This window comes from Nyctibius grandis, chromosome 10, assembly GCF_013368605.1.
Source record: "Nyctibius grandis isolate bNycGra1 chromosome 10, bNycGra1.pri, whole genome shotgun sequence".
NCBI lineage: Eukaryota > Metazoa > Chordata > Aves > Nyctibiiformes > Nyctibiidae > Nyctibius > Nyctibius grandis.
In genome coordinates, this window is record NC_090667.1 from 4,647,631 (window position 1) to 4,668,389 (window position 20,759).

The window sequence follows — 20,759 nt, forward strand, 5'->3', positions numbered from 1 at the left end:
TTTAGCCGCTGTAGTGTCTAGATCAAACAAGTTGTTTCCATTCACTTAGGTCATTTTTTGATTAAAAAAAACCAATAACTACAAAGCAATGGCAATCAAAGGATAGACTTTGGCACCATTAAGTAAGCCATGGGATTTTTACTAACATAATCCTTGAACACTGGGCTAGCAAATACCAGACTCATCCTTTTCCTCCCCAGAGATTTTGGCAGTATTATGCTTTCCACAGCACACCTGAGACACTCAGGAGGCACTGGAGTCGTACAGGAATTCCTCAAAAGAAATTTTTCACCTCTGCCTCTGCAGAGATGAGGCACACATCAGCCAAGGAAGCTTCCCTCCCAGTATCACTTCACCACTTCCACCAACAGGTTTAGCAAAATCCACATACACCTTTTCTTAGCCTGGTTACATCTATACCACAGGTATAGGTTGCACCTATACCACAGGGGCTTGGGTTGGCACAGCTACATCAGCTGGAAGTCTGAAGTTCAGACCAACATCCTTACAATCTCTAGCTCAACGTAAGCTTAATATTTTACAGAAAAAAAATAGTTCAAAGAAAAAAAGATCATTTACTTCTTACCCTTGAAAGTTTCAGAATTTGATTATCTGAATACTTGAGCTTATATATCCAGCAAGTATCTCTTGCACAAACACAGCCTCGTTTACAAGGACTATGGCAAAAAGAGGTAATTGGTGTAAACATAAGACAACCTAGATGAGCCTAAATTCCTTCAAAAAAACATCAGTGAGGATATTCCGAGATCCTTGAAGCAGCACACACTTTCTAACACTTGAGAACACCACAGTTGCAGCTGTGTTCCAGGAAGAGAAGTGAGATTTCCAAATTCAGTTTTCAGCTGCTGCCTCTGATCTTCATAGACCTACTTGCACACTTGGATGCTGAGAAGCAGCAAAGGAGTGGGGAAGGGAGGGGATCAACGTGCAAAAAAACCCCAAACAAAACCCCAAAGGGCTATAAGCCCAGACAAGTCTTGGTTCTTCAGATTGAAAAGCAACGTAAAGAAACCACTCCATATTCACTTGGTCTGTGGAAGCAATCTCACAAAGTCTGGAACTTGTGCAAGGCACAAATTAATGTCCTTTGGACAGTGCTCCTTGGATTTATTTACCTTTTTGCCCATTAGTCCTTACAAAGCAAATCTCCCTGCAGATCTTGCCTTGTTTTTCTGGAGGCTATTGTAGAGTTTCCACCCTACTTTGCCTTTTACTGAAAAGACTAGCAAATCATGTGCTAATGCCTGGCCAGTCTGCTAGTAAATCTGCAATTTCCATGTATTTTTCTTCTGGTGGCCTCCATGTAAATATGCAGAGCCTGAATTTATGAAACAATTAGTTTTTTCCTTTGCTCAGTTTTGAAAAGAAGGAAGAAAAATAACCAAAATTCTTTCCCCATCTCACTCCTTTATTGTATTGACATTTTGTCTTTTTATCTCTGGAGACCAGAGTTAAAGTTCCAACTTGATCACAAGTCACAAGACTCAATGGAGTTGCTTCAGTCCCTAATAATTATTTGTCCATATCATAAAACTATTATCTCACAATCTGTCATTATTAGCCATTACTGTTTGGCCAAGGCAGCAGGTTGTATTGGTCACACCTGAAGTACAGGGTGGGTTGGGGAACTCAGATAACACAGCAACTCCCTGCACAAGGCATATGTTTAGCTAGGAGAATTGTTCACTTTTCTGAAAAAGAAACAAATCAACACAAAGTTTAAGAGCAGGGGTTATTTTCTTGGCATATTTCCTGCTAGTGTTTTATGGAAAAAATACCACTTTTTGCATTGCAGAAAACCAAAGCAGTATTATGCTTAGATTGTATCTAATTAATTTTTCATACTAAAAACCTTCTCAATGCCAGATGGCTGATACGTGGCATTTAGAAACCAGGAGGTATCAGTCAGAAAAAAACCAAAGCCCTCAACTTTGTTCACTGAGCCCCCTTTTTACCTATGGCCTTGCCAGTCAAATTGTATTATATACCTTTGAACAGGGAAGTCATTTAAGAGAAGCATGAATCTTTATGATTGTAATGCATCTCTCTAGCCTTCAGAATTACTCTTTCCCATTCAAGTCATTGCTCTCCAGGGTAAAACACAGGAGCACAGAATATTAACCTTTGAGTTCTCTTTTGCTAGGTCAAAAGATCTTTGGGTCATCTTCATCATCATCTAACTCGGGGCCATTGAGAAGGATGCACAGGGAAAACTAGAGTCTGGGTCTGCTGTGGCTCCCGTTGTCACCTTCAAGGCACAGTTTGCTAACTGGCAAAGGACGAGCACCCCACCACAACAGTGGAGCAAGGGACGGGGAGCGCAGCCAAATCCAGCACAAACACAGCAGCCTCTGGGCTGGTCAATGCTAGTGCAGAGGGGAGCAAAACCCCCGGCTCCCTCCTGCACGGGTGAAGCCTGGGCTCGCACACACAGTGCAAAGGCATTTCTGTCCTGTTTATGCCAGGCTACCCGGTGGGTAACATTTGCCAGAATGTCACAGGGAAAGGAAAAAAAGGGCTCCTCAATTATAGTCCTTCTGTTGTTCGACTCAGGGGTTTTATTAAAAGGGAAAAAGCACAGAGAGCAGCTGATCAGCTGCTCCTAACAAATGAAGTTCTGGAGATTGATTTTTCAAGTGATTAGCAGTGCAAACACACATCTTCACAACTCAAAATCTGCATTTTTATCCGACAGCTATTTTCATTAACCCGGAAAGGACCAGAGGCACAGTTAGCAGCCAATACTAGCCTCAAACACTAATGGCCTTATTACCACAGCACACAGATTTAAAATCCTATATTGCAGCTTTGTTTCCGTAGTCCCAAGAGCTCCATAGGTTCCATATGCAGCTTTAATTAGGAACAAAAGCCGTTGCTGTACCTTTGCACATATGATTCTCTAACGACAAAACATCACTTGCTGGACAAAATGCCATTCAGCTTTGCACAAGCCATTCACCATCTCCAGCAGCATTTAGCACCGTCGCTCCCATGCTCGAGTTAGAAGCTCTAAGGACAGAGCAGAGCAGCTGCCAGCAACTTATGAGCTGAAATATGAATTGGAATAGCTTAGAGACAGACAATATACCCTGAAGGGAGATAACAATAAACATGGTAGCATCAGACAGCCTACATATTTGCTGTGCTTCTTTCCATACCTGCTAGTCCCTCGAGGTATCAAGAACTTGCAGCCGACTGTACCGCTGGGATGGGGAGCACCGGGTGCTCAGCACTCACACAATACACTTCCAGGTAAAGCCAAGCCACAAAAATTACAGTCAGAGAACCTGTTGTATAGATCACAGACCAAATTTAGGTTAAACCTCCAAAAAGGACAGCTTTAATAAAATCATCACTTGTCTAGCACTCGTTGTCTAATTTTCTGAAGGCAAAAGTCATACAAGTTTCACCAATGACTTAATGACTTTCTGAGCAATAGACTGTATGGGGAACGTTTCTTTGCTCCCACAAACAATTAGCACATCTTCACCTCCCTGGCCCCACATACATTGGTGACAGAAGATATATTTTTTCCCCACATGCTCCTTTTTACCAGCCATATCCAAGAGAACAGGCTGGATGAGTTTTGCTGCCTACAACTTGAAGAGAAAACAACAGGGGATTTTCCTTCCCCCAAACATGATTTTCCATGACATTTCCAAAATCCCTTGGATGGCAGCAAGGGAACATTTGGCAGAGTAGGTGAGAAATGCTCATGTGCAGCTAAACACTCCCCGCCGTGCGACGCCTCGCTGGCACGTCTCCACTGACACGCCGTTAGATGTGACTTCGGACTCTGAAGACTGATGGGAAAGTCCCAGCGGGACAGGGGGGCAGCAGGACCCCTGCCCACACTGCAGCAAAGACCTTCACAGGCTCCCAGGGGAATTAAAAGGCCCCTGACTCATGTTGGAGGGACACATTTTCCACAATCAAGGAAATACCTTTAGACTGTGAATACCTCGGTTCCCAGCAGCTGGAGGGAGAGAAGAAGGGGAGCTGATGCTTTTATTTCATTCTCACCGAAGCAACCTTAGTCTTGCTGAACTCAGAGACAGAGTTTATGGCAGGTTTTAGATTCTATTCCTTCAGCCTCTCTTACAGCTTCCAAATGCAGCACTAATGCCCCGGGAAGGCAGAGGACTCTGAATTAAGGGCACAGTTGTCACAGGAGCTGTGACAGCCCTCCCACTTTCACCCACTGCGCCCTCATTACAGAGCACCACAGGATATTCACTCACATCGACGACTGGAGAGTCACAGTGTTCCTGCAAACAGAGTGATTTTTCCTCTAGTGAAATGCCATCTTTTATAATTAGTGCAGTTGTGCAGGACACCGTTAGTGAACCGGCAGTTAACAATTATAATTAACTGTTGGTGATAGGAGAAGCACTGTCTCTACATCACACACATCCATAGAAACTATTCTTTGGCAACATATTTCATGCTCTATCTGCAAACCCAGCCTGTTCATTGCACTGCTTTTCATCCAGTCCTGCACAGTGATTAGGGCAGGTCAGTGGGACCAGGACAGAATACGACTATATGGGTTTGTCCCCGCTCAAGATTTGGGACTCCTGAATCATCTTCCTGACTGAATTATTTCCAGTCTCCACACCAGGTTTGTTTTTCCTCTCCAAACTGCCTGCACAGGCAGCTCTTAGACCAAAATTTCACTCCCAAGAGTAGTTCTGCCCCAGTACAGAGCAGCTGGAAAGCCACCTAAAGTTGCTTCTTAAGAATTGCTCTCTGGAATTAAAATCCACTGCCTAATTTAGGGCTGTCACAAAATCCCGTGAGCCCCAACCTCCACTTGCTGGCCTGTGGCAGCAAGCACTGGCAATGACCACGTGATAGTCTTCTGGACCCTGAATTACACCAGACATCGGTGCAATGCATCCAGTCAGGGATGCTTCTCTCTCCCTTACGCAGCTTTAAAATCATAAAAGTATAAATGAATACATACGGGACCTGAGAGCAAAGGTCGATTTCTTGTGCTTACACAGGCTCAGAGATAATCTCACTGCAGTTCTCAGTGGAATCAATTCATGCACCGTGGGCCCATAGTGTTATCAAGGTATGAGAAAGAATGCATTACAGAAATATACATTTATTGTAGGGAGGGGAACAACTGAGACCAATTTTAATTTTCGCTTCTGCATTTAGATATGCTTTGTAGATATTTTCCTTCAGCAAATGATTCAATCCGTCACAATTAAACTAACACAATGTAATCTTTCCTTCGATTTAATTGTTCCCCTTCTGCCAGATATACAAGTTTAAAATACATTCAAAGTAATATTTAAAATAGAAAGATTATTTTCAAAATTAGCATAAATCTCCTAATGGGTTCAGAATTACATGCTGGGAGTCTTGCAATGCATTGATTTTTGGTACTTAATTTTAAAAGATTTCCAAAGTATGCCAGCATGAATCTGAGTTGATATTTCCCAGGAAACTCTAATGGATTTGGGTATTCAAATCCCTCAGAAAATCAATTTTCTTTCCTGTGCGCTGCTGCAAACCCTCTCCTTCCCCCACGTGCTCAGAGCAGAGCTGCCCCTCTCAGATCCAGGACGGTGCCCACGGGAGCAGCAGGCCCTGCCTCCTCGCAAGGCAGCAGCCCACAGCATCCACGTCTCAGGTACTCACCTAGCTCAGGAGCAAAGCCATGGGGAAGGTCACAAACACAGGGCCAGAATGAGAGATGCATGGAAAGATATCGAGCAGAAATGGTGACCGTTTCTCTGACAAAGGCACTCAGGGAGAGGCAATGACCGGCTACGAAGCCAGGCCATGTGTCCCAGCAACTTTGCTCACTGCTGGCTTGGGCAGATTTGACCTGACAACTTAAAAGCTTTTACTAATAGTTCCATAAGCTTGCCCGAGGTAAAGCATATGTACATACAGATATGCTTGTTACGTAGCAAACAAGAGCTATGCCCAGAGCTTTTGCACTCTCCTATAACCAAGAGATAAGTGAAGAGCAATTCAACATCACCCCAATCAATGAATGTGATTTCTTCTGTCCTTTCCTTCTATCTTCCATCTTCTGACTTTGTTTTCAACTCCCTTCCCTTGCTGTACCTCCAGAATGTTTAATTTCATGTCCAGGCTCTGAGATGGAGAAATGCGAGCACTGATGCTCCTTAGGTGAAGGACTGAGGACTTCTTAGCATGGAGCAGCCCAACCTTCTCAGCAGGGACACCAGGTGTTGGAGCACAACTCTTGGTGTCCCTGCCGAGATCCCCAGACTGCAGAGCCACTAGCTGTAATTTTAATGGAAATGGCATGTGCCATCACTGCAAGGCATTAAGTTTTCATTAGCTGTTGAAGCAGGGTTTTATACAAGCAGCAGCACTGTTCTTTCAGGAACCCTTCCTCAGTAAGCGATTCAAAAGTTAAGTGTCCACATTATACTGAAGCACTTGCCCTTCCTCAGCACAGCCACCCTAGAGCTCTCTAACTACTCAGCAAGACAAAGGATGCTAAAATCATCAGCCCATTCAAACCCTTACTGTAGCAGGTACACAGCAGGACCTGAAAAATAGCCTCAGAAAAGAAACTGGTGTAAAAGGAGTAAAAACTCAAGTTTTTTTTCCTTTTTCAAAAGTCTCACTGTGTCTGGCAGGTAGAATGCAGTGTGCAAGCACACACAATGAGCTTTAGAAGGTCAGGATGGGAACCAAAATCACTAATGTCCTACCAGCTCAGTGTCCCCCCAGGTGGGCTTGGGTATCTCTATATCACGCTGCATCATCCAGTACAAACCTATCCCAGGGGACACCAGCACTGCTGCACATCACCTCTGAGCACAAGCCGGGGAGGAAAGGGTCCCTGTCCTCCTTTCTGCCCAGGCAGGCTGGAGCAGGGAACATCCTTCACCCCAAACCTCTCCCTTTCCTTCTCCTGCGCACACTGAACGATGCGAGTGAGGCAGGATGGCGAGGCGGCAACGGACGCCCAGCAGACAGCAAACGGGCTATTTTCAGCACGCAGCAACAGGCAGTGACTTGCCGAGCACACACAGCAGCTTTTGGAGTTGTTCTCCACCCCAGATTGGTGTCAGTGGAGGAGCAAGCTGACCAGCTGTGCACTAACGGATCAAAAGGCCTGGGTCCCTCCTGCTTCACCCATGAGCTGAGGACCATTCTGCACAAAACCCCTGAATACTGTTAGTTACACCAGTGTTGCAGGACCCAGACCCTTCATCTCCAGATACAGACTTACTTCATTTAGCTGCTCTATGCAAAATAAAAATTGCCTAATTCCTTCCTTACATACTCACAAATTAATACATCAGAACTCATATTCTTATTTTTCATGTGCATATTACTATTAGTCTATCCCACCTGGAGACTGGGAGCTAAATGCAATGCATGTTTAAATCAATGAAAGATTTTTCTCTCATCTTCAGTAGAATGAAGTGCAATTCTCAATACCAAGATCCTATTGTGCTGTGATACTGTTAGTAGGATGCATATTAGTATGTGCAGCAAAACATAACATTGAATCCTGCTAGACTAGAGCCTTATCAAAGAAATGATTGACAGGAAATATGTTCCCCAAAAATAACCACAGTATTTGCTCATGGCACTCACACAAAAGATATCTTTGAGCCACAGCTCATATCTTTGCCAAATAAGAAACCTCTAAAAGAGCCTGATTTTTTTGTTCATTTTAATTCTGCCCATTTTAATTTTACATATGAAATTTAAAAAAAAAAAATGGTAACACATTTTAAAGAGAAGTGTTACATTTTTGTGTATGGTGGTTAATTTCTACAACACATGGACAACAAACAAAGCAAATTAGTGATGTTAGAGCAAACTAACACACTCTGTGCAGCAGAGTTTGATGCTCATTTACATAAAGGAAATAAGCAGAGACAGGAATCCTCCTAAAATACAGGGTGGACACAAGGAACTATCTATATGGTTTGTGTTGCCAGACAACTAAAGGCACACCATGGCAATTATAACTTTGGGAGGTCTTTGACTACAATTTCTTCTGCTTGTTCGTGTAATCACAGCTTACATCTTTCTAACACCCAAAGCCTGACAAGCTTTTGCTGTGCTCCTACCACCTCCAAGCTGTACAAATAATTAAGCAGCAACCTCATTTACAGCAGGTGGGAATAAGGTGTTTGTTGAACCCAGGGATGTATGACGTAAAGGTTGGGGCCACAGCCACAGTCAAAACCAAGTCCCACAGAAGGACAGGCTGCTAGGTGAGGAATTACAGCCACCCGCTGCCTATAAAGTTGCTTATATAAAAAAATAACAACAAAATAACACCTCTGCTGCTGCCTTAATTTTCCAGCTGAAATGCTCAGTAACATCTCACCTGCCCAGCTCCAAGCTGTAGGATGTTCTGCTGAAGCCACTTGTCGCCTGCCCAAAGCGGCGCAGAGCGCTGGTGCCATCTGCTGATTGCTGGGTATGGCAGGCAAACCCAGGGACAGCCTGGCAGAAAATGGCCTGATAAATTAATACCTGGCATAAATGAGAATCCTTCAGATGCCTGAGGGTCTCCTGGGGCAGTTTAGGGATAAATGGGGTTTTAGATGCGATTTATTTACATGGGAAATATCCCAAGCAAATCCTTGCTGACACAGTCCTTAATGCCACATGAAATTAGACACGATGCCCTTCTAGAAGCAAAGAGCAGGATAAAACCAGAGATAGCCACTTACTTTTGGGGTTGAAGGAACTTTTAGCTTTTAGCTTAGTTCGCTCCCTCAGCCAGGAGCGTGGCTCCTGGAGCTCATCAACCCAGCAGTCCCGAGGAGAACAGCACCAAGTGCTTTTCCTAAAAACTTATTTACTATTTAGGACACACAGAACCAGCTCCATATATAAAATCCAGACAGAAACCCAGCCTGCTCTCATCCAGCTCCTCCACTGAAGGTCCTGCCAGAGGCTCACAACCCCCCACCCTTCATGCTGTTGAGAGCCACCTTCCTACACCACCTCCCCTGGAGCCTTCCTCAGCCACCCTACTCCTCACATCCTCCAGCAGAGCCACCCCCACTGTCAGGACCCCTCAGTGGGGCAGGAGGTCACAAATCCCTGGGGAAGCCAGTCCCAGCTGCCCTGGCAGGGAACGTGCTGCCCCGTGACAACGTGGCTGGCCAGCAGCAAGGCTGAGCACTGGGACATATCTGCCCAGCGTGGGGACACAGGACCTGTGCCCTCCCTGCCAGGGGTAAGACCATTGCAACCAGTGACCTGAGGGACTGGAAACAACCACGTACCCAGCTGCCTTTTCAAGATGCTCAGTTTGCATCCAGACCTGACACAGAGACGGCAGCTCCCGAGGTACTGGTTTGAGTTTGACAAGGGAGGATATTATTTTGCTGGGGCCCAATTCAGCTGCTTTGTGTGAGAATCATTTCCACTGTCCCTCCAGAGAGTTATTTATACCGACAGTTGTGCTCTGCCTTAAGCACTTAAGCCTGCTGTCCAGCCAGAAAACAGGTTTCACACCAGACACCATGCCTCTCCCCACCCGTACCGGTCACTGAACCCTGACAAAGGTGCCGTGCCATAGAGAAGGCAGGTAGAATATTTCTGGCAGAGCCCAGGCAATGTAATTTTTAATTGTCCTTGCTTATGGGCACTGAAACCTGCAAACTGGAGGGCCAGAGGTGCTTGTGTGGCCATTGAGAGCTGCAGCTGTTGGATGGCATTCTGAGCATCCAGAGGGAGCTTCTGCCAGGACTAAAAACAGACGGCTGGGGCGGTGCGAGCAAAGTGCAGGCGACCCACATGCCGCATTTGTCCTGACCATCCCTGGCTGAGGCACGCCAAAAGGAAAAGTCTCTGCTTTTAGCCATTTTCTCTACCTCAGTAAATCGACTCTGTCTCCTAAGCACCAAAGGGAAAAGCCAACTGTAAGAACCACTGTCGTGATAGAAATGGAACGAGAGATCATGATGAACGCAACGTTTTCTGCTCTAGCAAGTAGATTGCTTAGGGAAAGGCCAGGATAAAACATCCCTCTCTGGAAAGACCTCAGCTCTAGCTGGAGAAAACCTAGACCCACAACCATAGGGCAAACTCACATAAAATTTTAACGTATTCTGTGGAGCTGCATCGTGATGCAGCCTGCAGAGGTTTGTTAGGACCCAACCTGGGGGCACATCCGTACACTGTCTCTATAGAGATCAGGGTAAGTGTCCTACCCAGGACTGGCAAACATCCAACAATGTTCACCACTCCTCAGATTGCCTATAGATAAGTCTGTATAGTCCAGACTGGCACAGGTTTAAGTTACAGTGGAAAAATATATTAAATATGTCAAAACATCTGAAATTAAACCCAAGGGAATGCTGCCAGAAAGCACAGCTGTAAGATCATCCAATAAGCCAGTGCCTCAAGGCATCATGCAGTAAGCTCTCTATTGCAACACTTCATTAAAGTGAACTTTAATTTGAGGCTAGTCAGTCTCCCCATCAAAACTCTGCCCCTGGGATTCAGCACGTGGAAAGCAAGCAGGCACCTCTGCTAAGTTGCTTTCAGAAGTTCATACCGACAGATGATTGAGGACAACTGCCAGCAACGCCACTTTTGTTATGTAACAACACAGTTACAAATCACTCGCACTCCTCTGCAACCCTTTTCCACCACGCTTACTCAATCCCCTTGAAGCTCCAAATATGTGCCAGCATAATTTAGAAGCGTATTTGCCTAACATAATCAGAGATAATCTAAATTTACACCAAGATGCCCATGATAAGCATCTAGGTGAAAACTACTGATCTGTCTGGCTCAGTGAGAACATCAGATCTTCAGTGGAACAACTAGTGGCAAGAGAAAGGTCAGACGTGTTCTGTTGTCCAAACACAGCCCTCACGTAAACCCGCATTGCTCCTCTGAGGAGGGAGCCAGAGGAACAGTACCAATCCAAATTTGAGTTTGGAGAAGTGTACTACCGAAGATGGAGGCAGCCCAACAATTGCTCATCAGTCAGACTTGGCCAAGTCTACTGGCGAGTCCAGTTTCAGACAGGTTTGACTAAGTGTAATCAGCCAAACTTGGCTGAGTCTGTCAGTGCTTACCACCCACTTGGAGACCTCAGTGGTGAGAAGATAGGAAGGAGGGCTTGGGGAGCCTCCCAGCACACACACTCGCAGCGCCTCCACTGCCTTTGGACCACAGACAGGCTGTGACACCTTCTGGCAATGACATCTCTGCGTGACTACACCTTCCCAGGTCTCTCCTCCCCTATTAGCAGATGATTACTTTTAACTTGCAATCATGTTCATTGCCCTTCGCTCAGGATCTCTTAGAGGAAGAGCCCTGACTATTGCACCGCCACCTTCAACCACGTACCGCAGGCAGATGCAGAAGATTGTCCTTGCACACGTGTCTGCTCAGTGTCCTCTTGTTCAGCAGCTAGCCTCAACCAGCCTCTGGCTGCCAGACATAAACCACTCTTTTGGAAAGACCAGCTGGGGCCTGCCAGGCTACAGGGAGCTCCTCTCTCCCAAAATTCATAGCACTGCCAAGCTCCCTCCCTATCCCAAGCTCCCTTGTGACATGAACACCAGCTTGCGCTCAGCTTCTTCACACAAGAGTGGGAAGATGTACTGGATTTCCTTGCAGAAGGGAAAAGTTTCTGCCTGAACTCTGAATCCAACTGTAAGAATTAATTCAATTCTTACTGTCTAAACTACCCTAAGACACCAACTTGCCAGTGAAGACACCTAGTTTCTCCACAGGGCAAGTCCATTCATTTCACACCAAGACCATTTGTTACCTACATTCCTCCGTTCAGAAGTCCCTTTTGGAAAAAGAAAAATTAGGAAAAAAAAATCACTACCCATCTCTCTCAGAGTTCGATGTGGTATAAATTGAAATGTCACTTCAGAGGCCCCTGACAAAGAATTTCAGGAAGAAGGCCCCCAGCATTTGTCGCCTTTGCGCCAGCTGCTCTTCCATTTTAGGAAGGGTTTGAGATGGCTGGAATAGCCAGTCTCTTCCCACCACCCCTGCATTCAAGCCAGCATCAAAAGTTCATCTCATAATTACGCCATCAAGAGGTGAATAACAGTTTCAGTTCCTTCGGCTGGAGGATCCAAATAAATCCCATTGACTTGCAGCAGAGTTGCTGCAGGCAGCTCTCCTGGAGTTCCAGACCCCTTCCTCTGAGGTCTTCAAGTACAGATGAGAACCAGAGAGGCAAAAGACAGCCCAAGGAAGCAGATGCAAGCAGGTGCAGCTCCCAGAGTATCCCAGAGCACCATAGTCCATGCTGGAGGGCAGGATCCACCCGTCCTTGGGCCCAGATAGCCTTGATACAATGTGCAGTGACATAAAAAAAAAAATATACAGCCATTAATAACTGTGCCAGGAGAGAGGCTTCAGCCAAAAGTCATTTATACCTTTTTGCACAGCTTCTGGGACTCAGCATGAACGAAGCAGGCAGGTAACTGGAAAAATTTAGGAGCTTGTGCTTGCAGGAAACCCAACTGCAAGTCGGATTTTCAAACTGGGAATCTGGGGAAGACCTCCAGAAGCCCACAAAAGGTAACTAATTCAGCGTACCTTAGACTGCTGGGCAGGGCTTCACAAAGCAGCTGCGTTATTTTCATGGTCACAAAACTGATGAGGGCTGACAAAGCCAAGACTGAACGGTCTAACACCCCTTCAGCTGTGGAAGTGCACCGCTATGGTAGAAGACAAGATCCAATTTGTTCATAGACACTTTCAGAGTGATGGGCAGATTTGCCCGGGGATCTCTCCTCCTACCCTTTATGCATTTACACAAAGCAGTTCCCGTAAGGAGCTGTTAACTGGTGTTTTGGAGCACAGGAATTCCCACCTGAACTTGCTGCACTAATGCTGGGCACAGACACAACCCTGCACTTCAGAAATGCCCCCGCCCCAGCTCCTCCCCTACACGGTACCTCACTGAAAAATGCACTTTTGTTGAAATGGAAGTGTATAACGGCATGGTGCTTTCTGCGGTCACCAGGACATTTCTTCAGCTCCCACAGGCTTTACACAGCTCTTCTACCAAGCCTGGAGGATGCTAATGGGAAGCTGTTCAAGTCAGCAAGCACACACTGGCTCCAGCAAACACAAGCTATTCCCCTGCATTCCGCAGCATTGGGGAGAGGGGAGAAGCTCACATTTTCTTTGTATCCCAAGTGAATAGGAAATTCTTTACAGTCCAGATCTGTACAAGAGAGTCCTGCTTCTAATGAAGTGTTGCTACATTTCTCTTTCTTGGCTCTCTTTCAGTGTAGAGAATCACAACTGACCTGAGCTGGCATCTTTCCAGCACTCAGGACTACTAGTATGATAAATTATAAGCAACTATGGATCTGGCCACTGTTGTACCTCACAAGAGTGGACTTGTTTTGTTCCAGCTCATTGTGCCTCTCTGTTGACTCTCAAACAGGCTGGAGAGAATAAATTGCTGCAGTTTATTCCCATACAGCTGACATTCCCGCCATGCCATCGCTCACAAGCAGGGATCTGACCATTAGAAATGTAACCCACCACCCCAGACAGCCTTCAGTCCTCGGAGGGGAGTTGGTGGAGAGGAGACTTTCCACTTCAAGACTCAGCGCTGACTCAAGCTGCTGCCAGCAAAAGCCCCAAAACCAAACTGATGGCTTGGAGAGGTGAGTAACACTTTAATTTCTAGCATACTAATCGTGTTCTCAGGTTACACGAGGGCTTTTCAGGGGGTGGGGAGGAGAGGCAGGGATATGATTTTCGATTTCAGATGGCAGCGTTCCCCTTCCTGGCACACCGAGCTCTGTTCTCTCCTGTAGGCTCGTCAAGGGTGGTCATATGAGCATCCTGGCAAACCAGGAGCTCCAACCCCACAGCAGGCTTGGCTCAGTCCTCCTGCCTGCATGAGCACCTCTTACCCTCACACCCAGGAAGACTGTGGTTTGCAAAGCAAGAGAGGACTCCTCTGCCAAGCAGAGGGCATCCTGGCTCCACAGCACATGTACAAGGGGTGAAGCCATGATGAGCTCTGACCCCTTGAACATCTCACTTCATTAATGAGGTACTTTGCAAGCAGCCAATCCACCAATTCTTCATTTAATGTCTTGGTCTGAGAGAAGGGGCAAACAGTCCACAAGACACACAGCTGAGATGCTCAGTTGTACAGCAGGGCATCAGCTGGGCTCTACAGCCTCCTCCTAAACACGGCCCACAGGCAGGTTAAAAAGAAAAGAGAAGGGATAGAGATGCCACAGAAAGTGGCCAGAAAATGTAATGCATCTTCTCAGTGAGAGTCTTCTCATAGCACTGGGAATTATATGTAATGGAGGTCACCAGAACCACAGCCGTGGGGTTTGGATTTAGTCTTTCACCCCTTGCTCCACCTTTCAGCAGCAGCAGCCTGATCCTCTAACAGCACATCATTTGCAGCCCCAAAAGCTCACTGTCCAGCGAACTAACTCAAAGCTACCATCACGTGCCATGAAACTGCATTACCTGGAGATTCCTCTGCAGCAACGGAGGAGGCAGAACCCCCTGTTTGTGTCCCCTGCAACAGGGCAGCAGCAGAGGGTGACCTCAAGCAAGGGGCAGAGCTGGGGCAGTGTCCTCCTATTCCAGCAGCGCAGGACCCACAGCCCCAGCTGTGGAACTTTGTCCACTTACCACAAATGCTATTAACAAGAACTGTAACTTCACCTCTACTTCTGTTGCTTATTTAACCTATAATGTTTAAAATGCATTGACTGAGCAGCTCTCTAAACAGAAGCAAACTCTTTTTTGGCAGGGAGGGCAAGCAGAGACAAAGCCCTGGCTCTCCTGTGCCTTGCACTGCACACACACCTTTATATTATCATTTCCTAATTTCCCAAGGCCACGGCTGGCAGGGGACAGCCCCTTGCTGACTGCCAGGGCTGCTGCAGGCTCCGGGTGCAGCACTACCCGGAGCTCACAGCCATGCGGACACTGCTGCGTTCAGTGCTGAACGCTGGTGGGTGAAGCGGTTCCAGAGCACCTGGGTACGCACTAGATGAGGCATTTTTGTTTTCCTGAGACTTTCCAGTAATGAAACAATATAGCTTGCTTACGGGACACTTGAGCTGGAGTTTAGCAGACATGCTATCTCTGTCACCTTCTAGTAGACAGAAAATTCAAGCCCTGCTGTATTTTTAGGGTTTTTCTACCTAGAAAGATTGTGTCTCAGCTGCCAAAAAGATGGCAATCCGAGCACCCACTGAGATCACTGCCTGGATATACTCCTGAGCAATTGGCATGACATCTAGTAGATCAAGCGACCACCAGTAGCTTAAGCTCAGACCACTGCTGGCTTTCATGAGATAAACTTTTCACTGTAGAAAACCTTCTCACAAGAGGGGAACAAAGAGAGTATGACCAGAAAACCTTTCCACCGGTTGTAAACAGAAACAGGTATGTACTAGCACGAAATGCAATACGGGGCGAGAGAAATAAATGTCACGCCTCACTTTTCTAATGAAATGGCATTAAAATCTAAGGGTTTGGGCACTGCACATCTATGGTTCCAAAGCTGCAGCTCTGATTTACATTGAGTCGAGTGCAAGCTAAAATCGGGCCTGGCTTTCTAAGACTGCCTTTGGGTGGAAATGAACGTATTTGCTTTAGCGATGCACTCAGGTTGCTTGACAGGCCGGCAGATTTGTATGACACCAGCTGCTTCCATATCAAGTGCTGTCCACATAGTTAAAATTAGACCGATCATATTTCCTGGAGGGGTTTGGGCCGTATAGCCCATCATCAGCCTGCGCACGGGCTCCCCAACAATGAAGAGTTCACTGCTCAGCATAAACCAGGCACACGGTACTTTGTGGAAGCCCAAAGGCCGTTGCTGTTCATTTCAACTAACCTTTTCTCCTCCTTGGACACAGGGTGTAGCACATGGCACTGTCATCAGAGGTGTTCGTGAGAGCTTAAACAGTCCAGTCTTGATGCTTCCTAGAAACAGAAAATAACCATTAGACCAGGTGTACGTTTATTTTTCATTCAAGAAACTGTGCAAGTTATTTGATTTTATGCAACACTTTTTGCCAGCTGACTTTTCTATGAAATGGCTTGGGTTTTGTAAAATTATTTCCCTATAAAAAGCTTCCTTTGACTGTACAGTGATGGCTTAATTTAGGCAACTTGAATAGTGACGGTTTTGGGAACTGGCAGTTTTAACTACTTCATAGTCTATGCCTTAGTTCTACAAACATGCCTCTAAACCTCAGTGTTTAGTGATATTCTGATTATTTGCACTTTGCATGCATGATTTACGCTCTGGGTAAAAGCTCTGAGGCTGAAGTAGTTTTTTTACCACGTTTTACAGTGCAACAGGTAGGTCCCTGCTTTGAGCTTCGTGGTGATACTGCAGCAAGTGCAATGGGGTGACAGCACTCTGACCACTGCAGGTCTTCCAGATGTGGTTACATGATGTGCTCGTTTGGATATGATGTGCAATTTCAGATAATTACCATGAGCCCTGCTGGTGAAACCAGAGCTGTTGGTATAGACTCAGACTCTCTTTTAGATGCTGACAGCTGCCCCAGCTTCTTTGGTGAAGAGATCAGAGATAGGGCCTGGCCTAGACATAGGTCAGAGAGCAAGTATTTAAGAGACCCCAGCTCTGCCCCACTGCACAGTAGCCCTCCAGCCTCTGCAAGAGCCACGCAAGGCCAAAATGACTGAAAATCTGCTCCTCGTGTTGGCATCAGTGACAGCGGCATCCCCCTGCTCCTGCACAGCTGCCCTCGCACCGCACAGCACTAACATAATTTTAAATAAGTCACTAGATGTGCAACTCAGCTGCTCGGGTGGCAGCAGAAGAGCCCTGCCCCAGCATGAGCAGGAGGTGGCCACAGACCCAGTCCCCCAGACACTCTCCTCCCAACGCCCCGGCTTGCCCCCGCACGGTATCGCGGGCAGCGGTGCGGAGGGAGCCGTTGTCACCGATCCCTGGTGAGCTGGCCCTGCGGTTCACATGTCCACCCCTCGGCTCCCGGGGGGCTGCACAGTGCCTGCGTGCTGCCCCAGGGAAGGTGCCTCTGGTCAGACCCTCGCACCGCCAACGTGGGGACACGGGGTTGTCTCCCCAGCAGCTCAGACAGACGCTCCTCTGCCAGGAGGCGGGTGAGCTATAAACAACTCCTGGCATGTCAGTGAAACCTGAGGCGAGAGCTTTAAATAATGCTCCCCTCTAGCAAACAGTCTCCAGGGGGATCCTGGGTTTCTTGTTTACTTGTACAAGTTTAAATCGCACCCAGCGACTTTGGTCCACTCATGGAAGCACTGGCACTGCCCACCCCGGGTGCCGGTGGCTCAGCACGGGAGCAGGGACAGACCAGGCAGCGGCAGAGCCCCCAGCAGCGGCTCCGTATGAACGTGAGCCCAGCGTGAGCCATGCTGGTGGAGCTGAACCAGGACAAGATTTTTAGGCTGGAATTCACAGATGTGAGGTGATAAAGTGCAGCGATGGGTAGCCTGGAGGATTATGTGCTGCTGTTCCTGTGCACGGGGTCCCCTGCCTGGGGCACAAGCTGGAAGCAGCTCTCATGGCACTAGAGATCAGACAAGGTGCCAGGGTCAGGGCATGAAACTCAGTCACTCACCTCTGTGTTCGCTGCAGCCTTCTCCATTGCACAGCAGGAGCACGGGCAGCTCAGGGGCCTCATGTGCAGTGGGACAAGAGGGCAGGAGGGCTCAGGAGCTTTGGTTCATCTCTGGATCCACCAGCTTTGATGACATCAGGGCTATATGGCTGAAGCAACAGACCACTGGTCAGGATATGCTGTGGGATGACCACCCAGGGCACGCCTGTGTGACAGGAGATGACAGAAGGTATAGCAGGTGCACGCTGCTTTGTGTAGCACTGGAGAAAAATATTACTCAGGCTCTAGAAAAGCTACCCTGCACTCCTATTTGCTTCTGAGTGCAACTTAGTTACTGCTATCAGTCTACAGGCATCCCATTTCAATGCATTCCCACCTGAGGATATACTTTCTCTTTACTCCTATTCAGAACAATTTAAATCAGCCAAGTAAAAGCAAGAGGCTCCAGGACAGAAAAGGCTGGTTTTCCATTTTGGTGATTACTAGTATAGTAATGACATCCCACGCTATGCTGGATGCTATAGCAGTCATGATCCATACAGTGCTGTTCACAAAACTCCTTCTTCACAAAGAAGGAGGGACACACCTACCAGGTCTGGTTTGGGGACAGCAGAGATGAGAACACGCTGTGTTCTGCAGAAAGCGCAAACGTAACAGCACAGCCACGGACAGCAGGAGCAGCAAGTCATCGCTGGGGCATGGGATAGCAAAGCCGTGAGTCACGCACGGGTACACGAACCGATGCACAATTGCGATCTGCTCCTAAGCCTGCTGGAATGACACACCACCTCCTTGGAAGGTGCCCCACAAAGCATGGAGCTGGCTACACTGCTCGCTCTCGTCTTTGGCCCGTTAACACAATCCTCCTCATGACTCACGGGAGAGTCACCATTGTATTCTAGGGTGCAGAGGTGAACTTGCTTGATGGCTGATAGCGTACTGTGATATTTTCTGCTTAAAAAAAAAAGACTGTGGATTGTCTTATGCGTTAAGGCTGAGGCTCTGCTTCATTATTCCCTGCAGGTATCCATGGGGGAATGGGGAAAGCAGCCTCCAGCAGTCAGTAGTGAAAGGGACAGCTGGAGTTTGATTCATCCCCTCTTCATGCACAGCCGGGCTCATGCAGGCAGGAGAAGCGCTGTCTCCTGGCACTGTGCGGCTACAAGGAGGGGAACCGAGCCATCAGTTTGCTCAGAGATTAGTACCAGACGAGAGCAGCTCAGCAGTGCCCCAGTGCACCAGCTCTCGATCCAAGCACCAACACAGAGCTCTTAGAAAGCAGTAACCCAGGAGACAGTGAGCCTGCAAGTCCTTCCCCAGCGCTTTCAGGAAATAACTGTCTAGCTTTGTTACTATATAGCATCTAACCACAGAGACAGGAGTTTCCAGGTTCTTGAAATACCATTCCTTCCAGGGCACTGAACACTTGTCCTTAGGGTCCACATAAAGGACGCCCAGCTCCACCAAACGCAGCCCCTGGGATGTGCCTGTGCGACATGAATGCCCAAGGTACACCCAGCCCAGGCAGCAGAGAGCAGGCGGGTGCATTGGGGTGCCCAGGGACTCCACAAGTACTATCGTCTTTACTCCCATCTGTGTGCACTCTGCAGGTTACAGCCATGGGCGTGACAGTCTTCATGCACTTAACATTGCCCAGGATCTGCAGCCTTCATGCGTCAGGGCTCAAAATCCTTCCACATTCCTGTAATGCTCTGGCATCCAAAAAGTGGGGCAGGGTTGGGGTTTTTTATAGGGAAGAAAGGAAGCAAATGACCAGGACCTCTGTTTGACATGAATCTACTTTAACGAGTATGGAGCCTCATGATTTCAAGTGGAAGCTTAGCATCTCTTAAAATACGCTCTAGGCGTCTTTTAGTGTCAGTGCTTAAAAAGGGATTTAGTCACTTGGTTCTAGGAACTCCAGTTTGACTCAAGTGTCCAATATCTGTCGGCAGTTCAGCTGTTATCCAAATAAGGGGAGGAAAAGCCAGGATCTTCCAGCCCTGAGGAGCAGCTGTGCTCAGAAGAAGCGTGTAATACAAGGGATAAAATTATTTCCCTCTCAGCCCTAGTTCGCGAGCCGTTCCCGGCCGCTGGAGGAGCAGCCCGGCTCTCAGAGCAGGTCCCACAGGGCTGCCCGGAGCGCACCCCGCTAGGCGGCTCCAGAGCCACGCCAGGAGGGATCTCTGCTCTTGTCCAGGGGCTGGATCAGGGGACCTTCAAGGCAATGGGAAGGTGATTTCAAAGGAGAGATATTGAGGCCCCATCTCTTCACACTGCACTTGGAGCGGGACGTGTACCATGAGCAATAACACCCCGAGTACGTGCACTCCTGCACGCTGCCCACGGACACCAACATCCCACAGACTTCACCACCACGTGAGCCATGCACAGGGTGTAAATGCTCACCATCTCATCAGGGACATGCCTTAACAGAGCTTAATTCCAAGATTAAGCTCTCTGCTGTGCCTTTTCCTATATTAAGGCTACTGTTGCCCAAATGCCATTACGTTGAGATCGCTGATGCTCTTTTCCTTGCGACAGTCCGCTCTGTACAATGGACAAACTCATCTTAAACTTAGCAAAGACTTTCCAGCATGGAGCACAGTACACACATTTCAGCAGCCGTGCTGTTCTCTATGCTTGAAAGTCCTCGCTAATCCCAGAGTGAGCCTGTCCTTGAAAGCCAGAGTACCTTCCTGAACAGCAGTTTTGGAAGTGCCCACAGGAGTTCCGTACACAGTTTTTGAGATGCAAATCTAATATCCTGCCTGCTTGATGGGAGGCATTAAAAACCTAATGCACAGAAAATGAGCCTTTGAAACAGAGCACTTCGGTGCTGCATGTTCTGAAAACATGCTACAAAAAATTGGTCTTTGAAACCTAGTGTTCAGCTGCATTTCGACAATTTAGAAAGACTCTCAGCAAGCTTCAAATCCAATCAGGATTCTGCAGTTTCTGTAAATACCTTATCAATGGCTACAATAACCTCTTCCAGCTATTTGCTTACTTTCAGAATATCTTAGCTGATGCAAACATGCCCTTCTGCCCACCCGAAGAGCAGTCATTTTAAGAAATCATTCCACAATTTGAAACCATCACAAATTTCCCTGCAATCTAAGTGGGCATCTCAGGATCTTTGGTGCG

General features: G+C 47.3%; 2 protein-coding genes across 20 annotated transcripts in view; one reads left to right on the forward strand and one right to left on the reverse strand.

Moving 5' to 3' along the window:
• The window catches only part of KLHL3 (kelch like family member 3), a 118,174-nt gene that overhangs the window by 85,122 nt on the left and 12,293 nt on the right, over window positions 1-20,759 (reverse strand). For 14 of the 19 annotated variants that reach the window (XM_068409567.1, XM_068409566.1, XM_068409569.1 and 11 more), the window contains 3 exons: window positions 17,613-17,817; window positions 15,872-15,960; window positions 3,180-3,308 (listed from right to left, as the gene is read on the reverse strand). The gene's annotated coding sequence lies outside the window, so the exon portion shown is untranslated. Of the gene's footprint in view, window positions 1-2,902; window positions 3,069-3,179; window positions 3,309-15,871; window positions 15,961-16,478; window positions 16,589-17,612; window positions 17,818-18,202; window positions 18,669-20,759 lie in introns of those variants that run through there. The other 5 variants (XM_068409573.1, XM_068409570.1, XM_068409568.1 and 2 more) reach the window with 5 other exon arrangements.
• The window catches only part of MYOT (myotilin), a 31,800-nt gene continuing 26,349 nt past the window's right edge, over window positions 15,309-20,759 (forward strand). The window contains exon 1 of the mRNA XM_068409551.1: window positions 15,309-15,417. The gene's annotated coding sequence lies outside the window, so the exon portion shown is untranslated. The remainder of the gene's footprint in view (window positions 15,418-20,759) is intronic.